The 21,302-nt window shown below is 37.2% G+C and overlaps 5 non-coding genes across 5 annotated transcripts; all 5 read left to right on the forward strand.

Annotated features, from left to right (window-relative positions):
* The first annotated feature begins 544 nt into the window (after nucleotides 1-544).
* Nucleotides 545-616, forward strand: TRNAD-GUC (transfer RNA aspartic acid (anticodon GUC)). The gene has a single exon. It is a non-coding gene; the product is annotated as a tRNA-Asp (tRNA).
* A 1,342-nt stretch (nucleotides 617-1,958) lies between these two features.
* Nucleotides 1,959-2,030, forward strand: TRNAD-GUC (transfer RNA aspartic acid (anticodon GUC)). Its single transcript has one exon. It is a non-coding gene; the product is annotated as a tRNA-Asp (tRNA).
* Nucleotides 2,031-3,372: 1,342 nt separating this feature from the next.
* On the forward strand, nucleotides 3,373-3,444 carry TRNAD-GUC (transfer RNA aspartic acid (anticodon GUC)). The gene has a single exon. It is a non-coding gene; the product is annotated as a tRNA-Asp (tRNA).
* Nucleotides 3,445-4,078: 634 nt separating this feature from the next.
* On the forward strand, nucleotides 4,079-4,150 carry TRNAD-GUC (transfer RNA aspartic acid (anticodon GUC)). Its single transcript has one exon. It is a non-coding gene; the product is annotated as a tRNA-Asp (tRNA).
* A 1,340-nt stretch (nucleotides 4,151-5,490) lies between these two features.
* Nucleotides 5,491-5,562, forward strand: TRNAD-GUC (transfer RNA aspartic acid (anticodon GUC)). Its single transcript has one exon. It is a non-coding gene; the product is annotated as a tRNA-Asp (tRNA).
* The last annotated feature ends 15,740 nt before the right edge of the window (nucleotides 5,563-21,302 follow it).

The raw sequence follows: 21,302 nt of genomic DNA on the forward strand, positions 1-21,302 counted from the left end.
AAAAAAGGTTGAATTCACTGATGGCCAAAATGCTTACTGATGTGTTAACTGAAATTCAGAATATGCTCTGAATATTTCAATATGCACAGGCGTACCATCAAAAACACTTTACATCTGCATTCTCTTGGAAAATGAGATGAAGCAGTGGTGAATCCTAGGCTGCTGTTCCACTCGATTGGCACAATTTACAAGTAGAATGACTGCTTTTGGTTAGTAGTGACCCCTGGTGGCTAATAGTTATAAGCTGCAAATGGTAAAGTGAGCTGATTATATATATATATATATAGATATATATAAATATATATATTGATAGTTGGAAAGATAGCCAGATAGACAGATCGATAGATAGATATTTATTTCAATGAAATAATTTCTTGATAAAACTGATTGTTTTTGGCTAGGAATTTCTGTATTGTAATATTTAGGAAAAAAGATTACTTGTCCTAACCAAAAGCAGCAAATCTGCCTATTACAATACTGTGAATTGATCGAGGGTATGCCTTAACCCCAAGGAGGTGAGCACTGTTTAACTGATGCCAATAAGTCCTCGTTTGTATAGTGGTCAGTATCCCCGCCTGTCACGCGGGAGACCGGGGTTCAATTCCCCGACGGGGAGGCGATTCATTTTATTCACACAATTAAATAAAATGATGTACTTTCTAACATTGTAAAATATATCTGTCATTATCCTTGCCTATTCCGATTGAGAAAAAAGGTTGAATTCACTGATGGCCAAAATGCTTACTGATGTGTTAACTGAAATTCAGAATATGCTCTGAATATTTCAATATGCACAGGCGTACCATCAAAAACACTTTACATCTGCATTCTCTTGGAAAATGAGATGAAGCAGTGGTGAATCCTAGGCTGCTGTTCCACTCGATTGGCACAATTTACAAGTAGAATGACTGCTTTTGGTTAGTAGTGACCCCTGGTGGCTAATAGTTATAAGCTGCAAATGGTAAAGTGAGCTGATTATATATATATATATATAGATATATATAAATATATATATTGATAGTTGGAAAGATAGCCAGATAGACAGATCGATAGATAGATATTTTTTTCAATGAAATAATTTCTTGATAAAACTGATTGTTTTTGGCTAGGAATTTCTGTATTGTAATATTTAGGAAAAAAGATTACTTGTCCTAACCAAAAGCAGCAAATCTGCCTATTACAATACTGTGAATTGATCGAGGGTATGCCTTAACCCCAAGGAGGTGAGCACTGTTTAACTGATGCCAATAAGTCCTCGTTTGTATAGTGGTCAGTATCCCTGCCTGTCACGCGGGAGACCGGGGTTCAATTCCCCGACGGGGAGGCGATTCATTTTATTCACACAATTAAATAAAATGATGTACTTTCTAACATTGTAAAATATATCTGTCATTATCCTTGCCTATTCCGATTGAGAAAAAAGGTTGAATTCACTGATGGCCAAAATGCTTACTGATGTGTTAACTGAAATTCAGAATATGCTCTGAATATTTCAATATGCAGAGGCGTACCATCAAAAACACTTTACATCTGCATTCTCTTGGAAAATGAGATGAAGCAGTGGTGAATCCTAGGCTGCTGTTCCTCTCGATTGCCACAATTTACAAGTAGAATGACTGCTTTTGGTTAGTAGTGACCCCTGGTGGCTAATAGTTATAAGCTGCAAATGGTAAAGTGAGCTGATTATATATATATATATAGATATATATAAATATATATATTGATAGTTAGAAAGATAGCCAGATAGACAGATCGATAGATAGATATTTATTTCAATGAAATAATTTCTTGATAAAACTGATTGTTTTTGGCTAGGAATTTCTGTATTGTAATATTTAGGAAAAAAGATTACTTGTCCTAACCAAAAGCAGCAAATCTGCCTATTACAATACTGTGAATTGATCGAGGGTATGCCTTAACCCCAAGGAGGTGAGCACTGTTTAACTGATGCCAAAAAGTCCTCGTTAGTATAGTGGTCAGTATCCCCGCCTGTCACGCGGGAGACCGGGGTTCAATTCCCCGACGGGGAGGCGATTCATTTTATTCACACAATTAAATAAAATGATGTACTTTCTAACATTGTAAAATATATCTGTCATTATCCTTGCCTATTCCGATTGAGAAAAAAGGTTGAATTCACTGATGGCCAAAATGCTTACTGATGTGTTAACTGAAATTCAGAATATGCTCTGAATATTTCAATATGCACAGGCGTACCATCAAAAACACTTTACATCTGCATTCTCTTGGAAAATGAGATGAAGCAGTGGTGAATCCTAGGCTGCTGTTCCACTCGATTGGCACAATTTACAAGTAGAATGACTGCCTTTGGTTACTAGTGACCCCTGGTGGCTAATAGTTATAAGCTGCAAATGGTAAAGTGAGCTGATTATATATATATATATATAGATATATATAAATATATATATTGATAGTTAGAAAGATAGCCAGATAGACAGATCGATAGATAGATATTTATTTCAATGAAATAATTTCTTGATAAAACTGATTGTTTTTGGCTAGGAATTTCTGTATTGTAATATTTAGGAAAAAAGATTACTTGTCCTAACCAAAAGCAGCAAATCTGCCTATTACAATACTGTGAATTGATCGAGGGTATGCCTTAACCCCAAGGAGGTGAGCACTGTTTAACTGATGCCAATAAGTCCTCGTTTGTATAGTGGTCAGTATCCCCGCCTGTCACGCGGGAGACTGGGGTTCAATTCCCCGACGGGGAGGCGATTCATTTTATTCACACAATTAAATAAAATGATGTACTTTCTAACATTGTAAAATATATCTGTCATTATCCTTGCCTATTCCGATTGAGAAAAAAGGTTGAATTCACTGATGGCCAAAATGCTTACTGATGTGTTAACTGAAATTCAGAATATGCTCTGAATATTTCAATATGCACAGGCGTACCATCAAAAACACTTTACATCTGCATTCTCTTGGAAAATGAGATGAAGCAGTGGTGAATCCTAGGCTGCTGTTCCTCTCGATTGGCACAATTTACAAGTAGAATGACTGCTTTTGGTTAGTAGTGACCCCTGGTGGCTAATAGTTATAAGCTGCAAATGGTAAAGTGAGCTGATTATATATATATATATAGATATATATAAATATATATATTGATAGTTAGAAAGATAGCCAGATAGACAGATCGATAGATAGATATTTATTTCAATGAAATAATTTCTTGATAAAACTGATTGTTTTTGGCTAGGAATTTCTGTATTGTAAAATTTAGGAAAAAAGATTACTTGTCCTAACCAAAAGCAGCAAATCTGCCTATTACAATACTGTGAATTGATCGAGGGTATGCCTTAACCCCAAGGAGGTGAGCACTGTTTAACTGATGCCAATAAGTCCTCGTTTGTATAGTGGTCAGTATCCCCGCCTGTCACGCGGGAGACCGGGGTTCAATTCCCCGACGGGGAGTCGAGTCATTTTATTCACACAATTAAATAAAATGATGTACTTTCTAACATTGTAAAATATATCTGTCATTATCCTTGCCTATTCCGATTGAGAAAAAAGGTTGAATTCACTGATGGCCAAAATGCTTACTGATGTGTTAACTGAAATTCAGAATATGCTCTGAGTATTTCAATATGCACAGGCGTACCATCAAAAACACTTTACATCTGCATTCTCTTGGAAAATGAGATGAAGCAGTGGTGAATCCTAGGCTGCTGTTCCACTCGATTGGCACAATTTACGAATAGAATGACTGCTTTTGGTTACTAGTGACCCCTGGTGGCTAATAGTTATAAGCTGCAAATGGTAAAGTGAGCTGATTATATATATATATATAGATATATATAAATATATATATTGATAGTTAGAAAGATAGCCAGATAGACAGATCGATAGATAGATATTTATTTCAATGAAATAATTTCTTGATAAAACTGATTGTTTTTGGCTAGGAAATTCTGTATTGTAATATTTAGGAAAAAAGATTACTTGTCCTAACCAAAAGCAGCAAATCTGCCTATTACAATACTGTGAATTGATCGAGGGTATGCCTTAACCCCAAGGAGGTGAGCACTGTTTAACTGATGCCAATAAGTCCTCGTTTGTATAGTGGTCAGTATCCCCGCCTGTCACGCGGGAGACCGGGGTTCAATTCCCCGACGGGGAGGCGATTCATTTTATTCACACAATTAAATAAAATGATGTACTTTCTAACATTGTAAAATATATCTGTCATTATCCTTGCCTATTCCGATTGAGAAAAAAGGTTGAATTCACTGATGGCCAAAATGCTTACTGATGTGTTAACTGAAATTCAGAATATGCTCTGAATATTTCAATATGCACAGGCGTACCATCAAAAACACTTTACATCTGCATTCTCTTGGAAAATGAGATGAAGCAGTGGTGAATCCTAGGCTGCTGTTCCACTCGATTGGCACAATTTACAAGTAGAATGACTGCTTTTGGTTACTAGTGACCCCTGGTGGCTAATAGTTATAAGCTGCAAATGGTAAAGTGAGCTGATTATATATATATATATAGATATATATAAATATATATATTGATAGTTAGAAAGATAGCCAGATAGACAGATCGATAGATAGATATTTATTTCAATGAAATCATTTCTTGATAAAACTGATTGTTTTTGGCTAGGAAATTCTGTATTGTAATATTTAGGAAAAAAGATTACTTGTCCTAACCAAAAGCAGCAAATCTGCCTATTACAATACTGTGAATTGATCGAGGGTATGCCTTAACCCCAAGGAGGTGAGCACTGTTTAACTGATGCCAATAAGTCCTCGTTTGTATAGTGGTCAGTATCACCGCCTGTCACGTGTGAGACCGGGGTTCAATTCCCCGACGGGGAGGCGATTCATTTTATTCACACAATTAAATAAAATGATGTACTTTCTAACATTGTAAAATATATCTGTCATTATCCTTGCCTATTCCGATTGAGAAAAAAGGTTGAATTCACTGATGGCCAAAATGCTTACTGATGTGTTAACTGAAATTCAGAATATGCGCTGAATATTTCAATATGCACAGGCGTACCATCAAAAACACTTTACATCTGCATTCTCTTGGAAAATGAGATGAAGCAGTGGTGAATCCTAGGCTGCTGTTCCACTCGATTGGCACAATTTACAAGTAGAATGACTGCTTTTGGTTACTAGTGACCCCTGGTGGCTAATAGTTATAAGCTGCAAATGGTAAAGTGAGCTGATTATATATATATATATAGATATATATAAATATATATATTGATAGTTAGAAAGATAGCCAGATAGACAGATCGATAGATAGATATTTATTTCAATGAAATAATTTCTTGATAAAACTGATTGTTTTTGGCTAGGAATTTCTGTATTGTAATATTTAGGAAAAAAGATTACTTGTCCTAACCAAAAGCAGCAAATCTGCCTATTACAATACTGTGAATTGATCGAGGGTATGCCTTAACCCCAAGGAGGTGAGCACTGTTTAACTGATGCCAATAAGTCCTCGTTTGTATAGTGGTCAGTATCCCCGCCTGTCACGCGGGAGACCGGGGTTCAATTCCCCGACGGGGAGGCGATTCATTTTATTCACACAATTAAATAAAATGATGTACTTTCTAACATTGTAAAATATATCTGTCATTATCCTTGCCTATTCCGATTGAGAAAAAAGGTTGAATTCACTGATGGCCAAAATGCTTACTGATGTGTTAACTGAAATTCAGAATATGCTCTGAATATTTCAATATGCACAGGCGTACCATCAAAAACACTTTACATCTGCATTCTCTTGGAAAATGAGATGAAGCAGTGGTGAATCCTAGGCTGCTGTTCCTCTCGATTGGCACAATTTACAAGTAGAATGACTGCTTTTGGTTAGTAGTGACCCCTGGTGGCTAATAGTTATAAGCTGCAAATGGTAAAGTGAGCTGATTATATATATATATATATAGATATATATAAATATATATATTGATAGTTAGAAAGATAGCCAGATAGACTGATCGATAGATAGATATTTATTTCAATGAAATAATTTCTTGATAAAACTGATTGTTTTTGGCTAGGAATTTCTGTATTGTAATATTTAGGAAAAAAGATTACTTGTCCTAACCAAAAGCAGCAAATCTGCCTATTACAATACTGTGAATTGATCGAGGGTATGCCTTAACCCCAAGGAGGTGAGCACTGTTTAACTGATGCCAATAAGTCCTCGTTAGTATAGTGGTCAGTATCCCCGCCTGTCACGCGGGAGACTGGGGTTCAATTCCCGACGGGGAGGCGATTCATTTTATTCACACAATTAAATAAAATGATGTACTTTCTAACATTGTAAAATATGTCTGTCATTATCCTTGCCTATTCCGATTGAGAAAAAAGGTTGAATTCACTGATGGCCAAAATGCTTACTGATGTGTTAACTGAAATTCAGAATATGCTCTGAATATTTCAATATGCACAGGCGTACCATCAAAAACACTTTACATCTGCATTCTCTTGGAAAATGAGATGAAGCAGTGGTGAATCCTAGGCTGCTGTTCCACTCGATTGGCACAATTTACAAGTAGAATGACTGCCTTTGGTTACTAGTGACCCCTGGTGGCTAATAGTTATAAGCTGCAAATGATAAAGTGATCTGATTATATATATATATATATAGATATATATAAATATAAATATTGATAGTTAGAAAGATAGCCAGATAGACAGATCGATAGATAGATATTTATTTCAATGAAATAATTTCTTGATAAAACTGATTGTTTTTGGCTAGGAAATTCTGTATTGTAATATTTAGGAAAAAAGATTACTTGTCCTAACCAAAAGCAGCAAATCTGCCTATTACAATACTGTGAATTGATCGAGGGTATGCCTTAACCCCAAGGAGGTGAGCACTGTTTAACTGATGCCAATAAGTCCTCGTTTGTATAGTGGTCAGTATCCCCGCCTGTCACGCGGGAGCCCGGGGTTCAATTCCCCGACGGGGAGGCGATTCATTTTATTCACACAATTAAATAAAATGATGTACTTTCTAACATTGTAAAATATATCTGTCATTATCCTTGCCTATTCCGATTGAGAAAAAAGGTTGAATTCACTGATGGCCAAAATGCTTACTGATGTGTTAACTGAAATTCAGAATATGCTCTGAATATTTCAATATGCACAGGCGTACCATCAAAAACACTTTACATCTGCATTCTCTTGGAAAATGAGATGAAGCAGTGGTGAATCCTAGGCTGCTGTTCCACTCGATTGGCACAATTTACAAGTAGAATGACTGCTTTTGGTTAGTAGTGACCCCTGGTGGCTAATAGTTATAAGCTGCAAATGGTAAAGTGAGCTGATTATATATATATTCACTGAAAAAACCATAGGTTATAGACCATATATAGTTAGGGATTAGCATTTAAAAAACCTTATTTTACTCACACAAAACCATTGAAATTCCATATATAGTTAGTTGTACTAACTATATATCACGCACGCGCATTCCACTGCTGATGATGTCACATATTACATCATTCATGACATGGTCAGTGACATCACTGATGACATCACTGATGACATCTCAAATGACATCACTGATGACATCACTGATGACATCTCAAATGACATCACTGATGACATCACTGATGACAACATCCAGTGACTGTATTTTTCTGTAAAGTTAAAATATGTCTTACATATTTATGAATGAGTCGATGTATAAGTGTCTGGACGAAGGATTTAGTAGGTGCATGACTGAATGTATGAGTGAGTGATTAAATGTGTCTCACTGAGTGCATGGGTTAGTGACTAAACTGTCTTAATTTGTGCATCATTATGTCTGTTGTTCTGTAAACTGCTGCATGTGTTGATCAGTAGCTATATGAGTAACTATATGGGTTATTGATTGGTTGCCCAAGCATTTGTATGGGAGACTGAGTGTGTGTGTGGGTGGCTGGGAAGTGTATGACTCTGTGCATAGATGTATGGGTTCAAAAGTGCATGTTGGAAACAGCTGTATGGGCGGTTGACTGTGTGCATGACTGTATTGGTGAGTGAATAGATATCTCAGTGCTACATGTCAAATTAAGTACATATGTAAAATACAGTACATGTGAGAGTTGACATATATAAATAACTGTGCATAAGAGCCAGTGAATGTGTGAGTGGCTGTATGGATCATTGTGAACTTGTATCCAGGATTGTATAAGTGAGTAAATATGTTTTAGTATATGTTTGAATAAGTAAGGTGTGTTTAACTGTATAGTTAAGGAAATGGAGGTGTGATTGATTGTTTGCATGACTGTCTAGGTGTGTGTAACTTCATGGATGAGTGACAATCTGTGAGTCTGTGTTTACACTGAGTGTATCTAAGGTTATATTAGAGTCTGAAGACGTTCATCGTATTATCACATGAATGATTTTATCAGTGATGTCATCAGTAATGTCATTTGAGATGTCATCAGTGATGTCATCAGTGATGTCATTTGAGATGTCATCAGTGATGTCATCAGTGATGTCATTTGAGATGTCATCAGTGATGTCATCAGTGATGTCACTGACCATGTCATGAATGATGTAATATGTGACATCATCAGCAGTGGATTGCGGGTGCGTGATATATAGTTAGTACAACTAACTATATATGGAATTTCAATGGTTTTGTGTGAGTAAAATAAGGTTTTTTAAATGCTAATCCCTAACTATATATGGTCTATAACCTATGGTTTTTTCAGTGAATTTTCAAGGTTTTGTAAATGCTAATTCCTAACTATATATGGTCTATAACCTATGGTTTTTTCAGTGAATTTCATTGGTTTTTTAATAGCTAATATCAAAACCTTTACAATGTTTTATTCTTTAAATAGAAAAATATTTTTTACATGTTTTTAATACAATTTTTTTTTAATTATTTTTTTTGTTTCGCTCCCGGTACGCGAACCGGTTAGCTTCCCGTTAGCTCAATCCGGAGGCGCGACCCGGTCCGCGAACCGGTAAACGTTCCTTTTGCGCACCTCTCGCGTTACAAAACAACATCGTGACGCGTCGCGTCAGCATGACGTTTCGCGTTCTCGCGTAATACGTCATATTACGTGCTACGTTCGCGTACCCGGAAGCGCAGCGGTACGCGAACCGGAAGCGATCCGCGGCGCGGCGCCGACCGCGTAAGGTAAACACAGCAGGTCATGTGACTCGGTAATAACACTTTTCATTGGTTCATTTCACTTTTGGTTTCCTAATGATGTAATACTAGGTCGAGGAAGCTATAATCGATAGCGCAAGTAACAAAGCACCGGGTCCCGATGGTCTTTCTATCGATCAGATTAAATCAATAATTAATTTTTGGGCACCTCTTTTATGCAATTTATTTAACAACTTGCATGAAACTTCTTTTCCCAAATCCTGGTCTAACAGTGTAATCGTGCCAATATTTAAAAAAGGTGACAGGTTGGATCCCGCCTGTTACCGGCCGATTTCACTGATCGATAATACGTTAAAGGTCCTTGGTAGGGTGATCTTTAAGCGAATTAGGGACTGGGCTGAAGATAATAACGTTCTGCACTGTAGTCAACTTGGATTTAGAAGCCAAGTGGGCACAGTTGAACAGTGTTTAAATCTAAATTTGATCATGGCCAAATATATTATTGTTAAAAAATCCCCTCTTTATTTAGGCTTCATGGACCTGAGTTCTGCATTTGATTTTGTTAATCGTTCTAGGTTGTGGTCACTTTTGCTCGATTATGGTTTGGATGACTCCTTGGTTTATTTTCTGTCTGAGTTACATAGGGACTTAAAAGCTAGAGTACGGATTAATAATGATGGCGATCTGTCCAATGATGTTTTTATTAGCAGAGGAGTTAGACAGGGCTGTGTACTCGCCCCCCTGCTTTTTATTTTATATATTAATGGGTTGAGTAGCACTGAGTAAAATTACCAAGGACGTTCCAATTATAAACGGCTCCCCCATTACTACCTTACTTTATGCGGATGACGCAGTATTAATGGGGCGAACCCCGAATGCGTTACGTATTCTAATTTCGGGGTTTGTTGCGTTTATGTCCGACCTTGGTTTAAGTACTAATTTTAAAAAATCATTTATCATGAACTGCGGACCAAAAAAGTACAATGTCACATCAATTAAATCTGGTAATAATATTTTAAACTGCACTAGCACTTTTCCCTATTTAGGGTTGCTTTTTTCCAACTCTAGCTCATGGCAGCCACATGCTGCTTATGCGAGGAATAAAATTGGCAAGTCAATTAATTCAATTCTATCCCTCCGACAACCGAAAATGGCAGATGTGATAACACCCCTACTTAGTATATACCGCACGCAATGCCGTCCAACTGGGACATATGGAGCTGAAGTATGGGAAAAATGTAATAGCAACGGTCTGCAGTCGGAGGAAAATAGATTTTGTAGGAGGGTGCTGGGGGGAGTCCCATGCGCCTCCACACTTATTTGTCATAATGAACTAAGATTGTCTTACATTGTTGATTTCATTAGGTCTAGGCCTGCTCTTTTTTGGATCAAGGTATGGTTAAATCCAGCAGCGTCCTTGACGCGCAGTATAATATCTGACTGTCTGTCAAGTGATAACGCCCACCACATACCATGGTTAAATGCAGTTAAGAATAGCCTGCAGAGTGTGGGTCAGGGTTCTTTGTTTAGTTCCCCGAATTCTATTGTACCCGCCCATAAGAGTAGTATTAAACGGGCTTTACTTGACTTATATAAAGAGGATCGACGACGATCTGAGTCTACTAAACCTGGTGTTATCAACTATCAGCTCATTATTGATTCAAGTTGTGATAATTTAACTGATTTGAATAATTTTTATGGATACTTGTCAAAACCAATAGGAAAGTGGAATCGGAGCCTTTTATTCAGGTTTCGGGATGGAAGCATAGTAAATCTGCTCAGCTTCCCGCTCGGCTACAATAAAAAATTGGAAGATTTGGACTGTCCCTGTTCTCAGGGCGGGAAACAAAGTTTATTGCACTTCTTCTTTTTTTGTGGCTTCTATAAATTGTATACCTGTCAATATTTAAGGCCGACCCTTTGTAAATATAACCTTAGAGACTTTAAGCTCGCATTAAAATTTCTCCAAATGTTGCACACCGATGAAGTGATATACATTGTAAGTTGCTTTATAAAAAGATGTGTGAAATCGAGGTCATGCTTGGAGTTTGGATAATAGATATTAGTACTTTGGCATTTTCTGCACTATTTGCACTTATTTATTTTTGTAAATTGACCATTGATTTAGCTGATTATTAATATTGAGACAAATGATCCCTGGGAGAACATAACATGAATTTTATGTCTGAGTTGCCAATTGAACATGTTTCTCCCCTATTATCTATTTTGTACTGTACATTAGGCATTTCGCACTTTATGATACATGCTGCTTAACCCCACTTTGATAAATTAGTTTTTATCAACTTATTCGCTTGTAAACTGTTTTAAATTGCATTTTATTTTTATGTACTTTTATGGATGTTGTTAATCCGAATAAAGATCATTTGACTTGACTTGACTAGGTCATGTGATCTAAAATGAACACTTTTCATTGGTTTAGAACTTTTGTTTTTCCCAAATGATGAAAACCCCTCCTTCTTTCCTCACTCTGACTTTCATCTTGGTGAGAGAAAGACCCTTTATTTAGACTTTGACATGGCTTCATTAGTAGCTTCAGCTGGTGCTAACCCACCACCTCCACCAAATCCAAGAAAAAGAGGACCACCTGCAGAAGTAATTTTGCAAGAAGAGGAAGAACAGGAAGAGGAGGAAGAGGAGGAAGAGCCAAGGTTTTTGCCAGAGGAGCCCAGGAGGTACAATCGAAAGGAGAATTACATCTGGCAATTCTATAGAATTCCTGAGGGGCAAAAAAAAGTGAATGCACGCTACGTGTTTTGCCGTATATGCGGTGATAGATTGTCAAGGGGAACTGATAAAAAATACAGTTACGGCAATCACACTATGCATCGGCATATGAGTAGGTGGCACCCAAATAATTATAGTGCTGCCCAGCTACGTGACGAGCAACAAAATCCCCTCCCAATGGCAAGAAGATCGGTTGTTCCAGAGGTGTCGGGACCAGAGGCGAGGGAGATGATCGCAAACATCCAAATGTTGTTTGGGCACGTAAAGCAAGTGTGCGTGGAATGTGGCGATTTCATCTGCTACAGGGAAAGTAGCATCACTTTGATTTTGTGAGCTATTCAAAATCATGTTAATGTTTGTACGAAACGCCCCAAAAAATAAATTCTTTTTTTTTTGTTGCTCCTGTTGAGCCCTTTATAATGGATCGTTTTTGTTTCCCCCCCCCCCAAAAAAAACCAAAACATTTTTAAAAACGTTCAGAAAATACAAAAAAAGTAAAAAAAGTTCAAAAAATACTAAAAAAAATATAAAACAACAAAAACATAAAAAAATAAGTTCTTTTCAGAACTACCTCCCCATTATAAAAAAAATGGTAGAATATTTAGAACTCTGCCAACCTCTATTTCTCTTAGTTCGCTCCCCGGAGCGCTACCCGGTACGCGTACCGGAAGCTAACCAAAAAAAATATTTTTTAAAAAAAAGAACAGTAAGTATAAGGTAAGCAAACAGACAGTTATGTGAAAAGAAAGACAGCATTAGGGAGTAAACAAGACATACTGTTACCTACAATCCACTGCTGATGATGTCACATATTACATCATTCATGACATGGTCAGTAACATCAACAGCAGTGGATTGTAGGTAACAGTATCCTTAGTTTACTCCCTATAGCTGTCTTTCTTTTAACATAACTGTCTGTTTCCTTCCCTTATAGTTACTGTTCTTTTTAAAAAAAAAAAAATTTCATCAGTCATAAACAGTGACATTAATAGAAACAGAGAGAGTGAACAAGAGTGAAGAACTATGGTCCTCCTCAGCCACCCTCAGAAAACCAAGGGGGTCAAGATACATCTACCGTGCCCCCTTCTACCCATTCTGAACATTATTTGCCCTCCATCTTGTATCTTGATTCGACCGAAACACAAAATGGTGGACTCCCATAACGCTGCTGGTTTGCGAACCGGGCCACTTCCCGGGAAGCGGTCCAAAAAAAAAGGTGGGAAAGTAATTCACAGACACTAAGAGTAATAGAGATGGAGTGAGTGAACAAGACTGAGGAACTATGAGAACAGAGGGACTGAGAAAAAGAGTGGAAGGAGTTGAGTAAGTAGGTAATAGAGAAAGGAATGAGGAAAGTAGCAAAGGCAGGAAACTGAGGATTAAAGAAGTGAAACAGTGGATCTAATAGTAGGTGAATGTGATAGAAATGTAACGAAAAGAGTACAACTATTTACCTTATAATTGCCGTTAAATTAATCACATTTTATTTTTATACTTTCAATCTGTGAAAGAGAGAACCAACATTTGAAAAATATTAAAACATGTATTTAAAAATTACAAAAGACAAGGGAAAATATTGAAGGACAAATAGTTTTTCAACAACTTTGACACTGACAGAAGCTTCTGCTTCTCCAGGTCCCCTACACAATCCTAAAGATATACATTTTAAACTAACAGTATCTTGATGCAGATGAAGTGAGGCCTATCTTAAAACATGGTGCATCTTTTGCATTGCTCTTGTTTCAGAAAAGTGTCGCTTCAGGATGCCAATAACAAATCTCCTATCCAGAGATTTGTTTGAGGTGAGGCCTACTCAGAGTTCAAGATGAGATTTACACTTGTTGAAGTGTACAGAGGAGATAATATCTGTGAAAGTCTACCAATGAAGTGAGTCATGTCCACTGCACTCTTCAACAAAGTAGAAACCTCCTATGTTTCCCTGGACAGACCTAAACTTGATCTGCACAATGTGATTCATAATGATAGGAAACACAGGTGATGTAATTGAAATATGTGCAATTTATTTTGCTCATTTCACAATCACATCACTTGTGTTTCCTTTGCTTAGGTATCTCATTGTGCAGATGTAGTCCAGCATATGAAAGAATACGTAGAAGTGCAGCACTGCATGCAATAAATTTAACACTTACAGAAAACTCACCTTCTCCATGCCTCCTACACAGTTCTACATATACATCATAAATGCAAACAGTACTGAATTAATTATACATGTTAAATGGTTTATTTTTGCTGTTCTCAGAATGTATCAAAATTCACTAAAAACAGTGACTTGAAGATATTCATCACGTAACAGCGGGGAAAAAAAAACACAATCAAAATGATTGTGTTTAAAAAACCCATACAACATCAGAAATCAAAATTCAGAACTCCTTAAAGTTAACTTACTTTCCATGACGTCCAAGGATGTCCTATGAACAGCTTACACTCTTTTGTGCTGTTATTACTTTCAGCCCGTCACTTTCTGAAAGAAAACCTCCATCGTTTTTAAAAACACGTTACATGCAATAAATGACTTGTTGCTCTCTACCACTATTTTCCACAAGGCCAAATCTAGTCAGAGCTATTTATAACTCTTGGATTTCTTGTAAGCCAATCCCATCATTTGGCATTTCCGCAACTTTCACAATTAAAATGTTGAAGATCATTTTCACAATCCTGGAATAGTAATATCTTCCCCTTCTTGCTCAGTCATGTTCTACATTTCCTATGACACTGATACTGCTTAATATGAAGCAGACTTACACTACCTCTATGAGTACTACAATTATTTAATTCTCTACATCACTTTTAATCACAAAGCAATGTAAAACAGTAGACAGCATTGCAGACTTATATTCCCTCTACTCCATGTTTTGATTGGCTGCTTCAATTAGCTTATAAAAAGAAACAGTTTTTCTGAACTCATTCAAAGTGCACATATATCTCCATGATGTCCAGTCCTATGATTAGAAGTTATGTCTCTGAACTACACTTATCCTCAAGGCCAAATTGTGTAGGAGCCATTAGAACTTCTTGAAATTCCACAGAGCACATCCCGAGATTATTTCCCTAAAATTTTGGTTTTAAAAACACCAGGTAAGAGTTTTTAAGGTCATACGGCAATTTTTTTTTAAAAACGAAAACAGAATCATTGCAGAATGACCAGCCATTTCTAGACTTTAAATAAGCTGTGTAATGTCCTGATGTTATTGAAGGGCCGTCATGATATATAATTGCTGTAGTTACAAAAGTCCTTCCTGATATTGACAACTGCGAAGCTACAATTTTTTTTATTAAAGTTGTCAATTTTGTTCCATCAGTCCTACATCGTTGGAACATTAAAATGACGTACTGGCCATATGTTCGTATAAATAATGTGGACATCATTTCAGATTTACATTGGCTACACTCCATGTTGTGATTAGCAGCTTTTACTAGCTTATTAAAGGAGACTGATTTACTGTCTGGCAAAGTTAAATATATAAATCTTTCTGAGTCTACACTAGTAGTACTTGATACCATACAGTTCTCGCAGTCATGCTGCCATTGATAAGAAAGCCCAAACAGCTGATCTACATCTACACCTTCAGCATGTAATACATCAAGCATATACATTAAAAACTCCTGACAATCTTGCTGAATATTTTGAGAGAATTGTGTTTGGCCTGAACATCTATCTAACAGATTTCGAATTTCAGACACACTTTCTATGTTTCTTCTATCAGTGGTACATTTCTCTAACACAGAATTTAACAAACTGCAAAATCTTTGATCAGAATTGACCACAATCTCTTCTTTTACATTTTTTAGAGAAAACAAAACATTAATTACTACATTAGCATAGCAGTTGACACCAGAACTGTTTTCAAACTGAAAACCAACAACATCTTCAACAGAATCCTCTTTGTTTCTGCTTGTAATTTTAGGTTCATTCACTTTTTGTCTTTTTGCTACAACCTCCCCAGTATTGTTCTCATTTCTTCGTTTCCGGCCTACCAGACGTTTCTCAAACAAAGGAAACTGAGGCAAATGTGGCGCATACTCTCTTCTTAACCTATTGTATTCCTTAACACAATCTAGATCTGCACAAATGTTTGTGACATCACACTCAATCAAGTACAATCCCGATAAAGTTCTAACTCGTGACAATGCCACATATGCCATACCCTCCTTGAACACAGAACTGCAAATATTCACCAATGCACTGTCTACACTTAAACCTTGCGATTTATGGATTGTCACCGCATATGCCAAGCAAACAGGGAACTGCTTACGGCGAACATATAAGTCTTTTACAAGCAAAAATCTAGCAGAACAACGAGCAATTAGCTGTACTTCCTCAATGCCATCAAATTTAATTTTTTAAAATTCAATTCCATCTCTATTTCTGTATTTCACAAAATCAACAACATTACCCATTGATCCATTTACCAGACCTCTTTCAACATGTAAATTCCTTCTTAAAATTATACGGCAGTTCAAGCACACATTCAGAGTCTTTTCAAAACCTGCAGTTTTAGATATACTCTTCTCTAATGAATCCAATTTAGTTTTCAGATTCTCAGACAAAATAATTGTTGATCCCATATGCTCTACTCTATCAATAGCTTCCAGTTTCACAATGTCTTGCTTTTCTAAATGCAACATTTTGTTGTTAAATTTGGCACATTCTGCAAGAGTTGGCATCAAACATATTCCAGATTTCTTTTCAGTAATTTTCTGAAAAATATTCTCAGGCACAACATCTTGTTCTGGATATAAATTTGACAGTAATCGTGCATTTAAAACTTCTTTCCCATGCTCAGTCACTTTTCCAATTCTAACATCTTGTAGAATAGTCTTGTAAACTTCATCCTTCGCCTGACGCATATTTTCATGCAGTTCAGCATAATTGAAGTTTAACCATATATTGACGTTGCCAATGCTGCCTAGGCACTTCCTGGTATCTTCATGCGTGAGCATTTTGAACACAGGTTGCCCTTTCACTGGTGTCAGCTGCAGAAGATCTCCGAAAACAATGATGTGTTTGCCACCAAATAACACATCATACTCTGTTTTGAGAACTTCTTGCATCCTCAAATGCACAAAGGCAAGCATGACATTGGAAACCATGCTTACTTCGTCAATGATAAGAAGTTTCATTTTCCTCAAGATTCTTGAAACTTCAAAACAAGCATCTCCAGATAGCTTGTGATATTCTAATTTGTTGTCATGCTCCACTGGCAGCATCAGTAAACGATGTAAAGTAATCCCTTTAATATTATGTGCTGCCAGTCCAGTTGGAGCAGTGACAACACAAGACAGCGATGACTCTGTCCTTTCCTGCAAATAGCATGAAATTGCTTTAATGAGGAAACTTTTTCCAGTTCCCGCTTCTCCACTCACGTACAGTCGGACAGGCTTCAACGACGTACATGAGCACTCTTTCTTATCATGACTTAATCCATGATCAATTTGCATGGTAACTTCGTCATATATTTTCCTCTGCTCAACGTTGAGTTGCCTTTCCAACTCTTCTAAGTTAACCGCATCCTCTTGAGCATGTGCCATGGCTCTTTCCACTTCATTCATAGCAGTGGCAGCTTCATTTTCAATAAGAGGTCCTCCTAGTGGATCCTGACTCAATGAAGCAGAACTCTGACTGTCCTGAGAACTGTCTCTGGCAATCTCGGCTGCAATCGTTGCTTCCTGCTCAATTTCCGCATTCAACATTTCTACATATTTGGGAAAAGCAGGACATTCTATGGTCTCCTTGGCGGCATTGAAAGAGTCTTCGTAACAGAGGAAATCTCCAAGCAGTTCCTCTTCTGCACGCCAAGGCTTGAAAAGTTGCAAAAGTGCTAAATAGAAAAACTCCTTTTTTTCAGGAGATTCGCCACTCAATTTTCGATGGTTTATCAAGTGGCATTTTCTTTGCTTGACCAGACATCCCTCACTTCCTATTACAGCATACACTCCTTTCTCAGTATCTTCTTTGATGTTCCTCTTGAATATGTAATTTTGCAGAACCTCATACAGACAAACATTCTCTAGGTGACTGCTTCGATTTGGATAATATGTATCTAACATGTTTGTCTTCAAAATGTCGGTACTGTTTGGCTCCTTTTCCGCCAAATACTCAATTTCCCGCACAGGTTTGAGAACTCGATTACGCGTTGCAGCAAGACCAAGACTCGCCCAAACGATACTCCTGGACTTGGCATAGAGACTTGCTGAAGACAACCGGTCAGAACATTCGTACGCTCCGATTTCTCGATGCGACAACATCTTCAGACTGAAACTGTACAACTTCTTGCTGAGGCTCTTTTCATGGGAAATGTCCTCCCACATATCCTTCAATTCTGTCTTCTCTTTTTTGGTGATGTAAGACGTCACATACCGAGCCACAGCCATACAGTTATCAGCCACAAACTGTATATCCATGTTAGCATTCCACATGGACAAAATCACCGGGTTGTAGTCGTTGATGTACTTGGACTCTTCGTTCCTCTTCAAATTGTATGTGTTTTTAGGTGATTTCTTCATCACATTATGTCGCAGCGAAGACATCAAACTGTTTACTCTTCCTTTAGAAATCACCGGTCGTGGAAAGCCGAAACGACATTTGGTGTAGAACTTGTCTTTGTTTCGGAATTTACGACGGCAGTACTTTCCACATCGATGGCTTTGGAAACGCAGAACTTTTTCTCTTAGGCTTTTCTTCTCCTTTGCGTTTGGAACAGCACACGTAGAATACTGTTGGATGAAACTCATCACTGAGTCTTCTGGATCCGTTCCAAATTTAGGTGCATCCTTGATCCACAGCAACATATGTATATGAGGAGCACCTCTTGCTTGGTACTCCTTTCTCCGAAAGAAATCCAACACCTCTCCAAGAGGTGGATTCTTCTTATTCATGATGAAAGACATCATAGCTTCAAATCTATGATTGAAGTACCTACATACATTGACTGGATCCAAAGAGCACAGTTCTCCGGGTGTCTTGAATTCGATGTTATCTACGTTAGCATTTGCCTCTCGTAGAAATTGAAGTAAGTCTTCCCAGCCATACTCGGAACAACTCAGAGTGAGGAACCATGTGGGAGTACCTAAGTTCCTCAGCATACATTTTAAATCACCATGACGACGGTACCAGTACTCATTAGTACCACGCTGACACGCCATGAGATTAATCAGGTGAGAATCCAAAATACTATCTTGGACATTCACTTTATCCATAAAATCACTTGCCGAGATGTTTTGCATGTGTATACCACTTTTCAAGATGTGGTTCACTGCATATGACAGTCCAGACAGATCGCTTTCAAACAGGAGATGAAACAAATAAGGAATGCATTGTCGAAACCTAGCATCTCCTGCTTACAATCGCAAAGTCCGGTATTCAGAAGCAGGAATTTGATGAGGTTGCTCATCATATCTTCCTCCCTGACCTGTTGGAAAAAGCTGTGGGAAACACCGAGCTTCCAAACTTTCCTCCCAAACACTAATGGGACTCCCTTTGGCTTGTTTCATTTGAAACAACTCAATAGCATTCCCCACGACTTCCTTGGAATGCAAAGGATGAACACTATAATGTTCATATATTTCCTCACTAGTAGAGGGTTCTACTTTCTCAATTTGACCAGCACACAAATCGCTATCCTCTTCCTCACTTACTTCCTCTTCTGCAACATATACATTCTTATAGTATTTATTATTTTTTTTCAAATACAATGTTGCCTTTTTAACTTTCCTAACATCTACTAAATCTTGCCATATTTTCTTATTCTTTGTCGGAACCCCATTAACTAAGATAACCAGAGGTTCCTCTTTCACTTTTTCTACTCCAATTGTGTTAATGTTTTTCTTCAAATCTAGAGGCAAATAAACAACTCTTCCCTTTAATCCTCTCTGTAAATCTGATGGAGGCAATTTCCCTGTCTTTGGCTCCATTCTTACAATAGCCTGAAAGGGATGGATACTTTGAATCAAAATAGATTCATAAGTATTTAAGTCCTTCAATTCAGAAGGAATCTCAACCAATCCCAGATTATTATGAACTGCTCTAGCAGGCATCTGGTTTTGTTTTAATTTGTTACAACAATAAGTACACACACGTTGATCCAATCCCAAATCAAAACAATTTTCTACCATCAAGTATGTTGCAAAATCCTTCCATTCACTATTATTTTCCCTTTCACTTTTTGCATATAAATCCACTAACTTAGTCTGATTCTTATAATAAGTGCGTCTACAACACACACAAGTGAAATTAGGCCTCTCACTTGATTTCACGTCAAACGTCGCAATTTCCCTCTGGAAATTATCTGTACTGGAAACATGTACACTATCTTCCAAATGACCCTCTACTTCTTGCTCAATTTCAACATTCTCCTCTTTACTTCCAAAGTAACAAAACTCAATTTCTTCACATATATTCTTCACATCTATTTCAGAACCATGCAAAAGAGCAGCGCATAATTGTTTCAGCATAATTGCTGGACTCTTAGCATAATACAACATTCTAACTAATTTCCTCACTTTGTTATGATGCACTGCTAGCATCCTGAAATGATGAAAAACACTCTGGCATACTCTCCTGGAAAGACAAGCCAGTGAATGACCATTCAAACCTGTCACTTCTCTTACTCTGCAAGGATCTAATTCTTGCAACAACCTCATTTTCTGCTTCAAACTTTTTTTGTTAAATGACCGTACAAAATCACAAAGCAAATTGATGGAATCCTGTCGCACACTGCAAATACTACTACACTTCCAGGTGTACACAGGACCCTTAGCACGTCTTCCTAAAACCTCATTACCTAACAACTCTTCTGCCTCTGTTGTCACAAGTTTTTCTTTTTCAACTGGACAACCATCTTTCACTTCATAAGCACGACCACTGGTGTCAACTGCATGCACCAAATCATTATCCTGGAAATAACTCTCTTCATTAAAAAATGCCTCACAGCTTGAACTATGCATCCATTCTCCAGAAAAAACTTCACAAAAATTACTACGATTAACTATTCTCTTCCATCTACTATTTCTTTTGAAATCAAAAATTGCCTTGTTTAGCTTCCTAATTCTATTGATTATCAAAATAAATAACTTACGTTTAATTTCAAATGCCTGATCAATAACTTTCTCAACTTTTTTTTTTCTCTTATAAAAAACTAGTTTCTGTTGACCTTTCTTAATATTTTTTAACAAATTGCCAATTATCCTGTTGCGGAACATTCGTTTACGAATCTCCCTAAACTGTTGTTTCCTTCTACTATCATGCACAGATTTATCTCTTGCTCTAGCAGTAACATTTTTCATTGTCCTTTTCTTTCCATTTGATTTACTTCTCGTGTTATGGACTTTCTGTAGTAATATTTTTTTTATTACAAATATTTCTTATGAAATATTTAGAGCTCTTACCCGGTGCTTTCTTCGTGGCTTGAGAAATCTTT

This window comes from Lissotriton helveticus, chromosome 1_2 (genome assembly GCF_964261635.1).
Source record: "Lissotriton helveticus chromosome 1_2, aLisHel1.1, whole genome shotgun sequence".
NCBI classification, from domain to species: domain Eukaryota; kingdom Metazoa; phylum Chordata; class Amphibia; order Caudata; family Salamandridae; genus Lissotriton; species Lissotriton helveticus.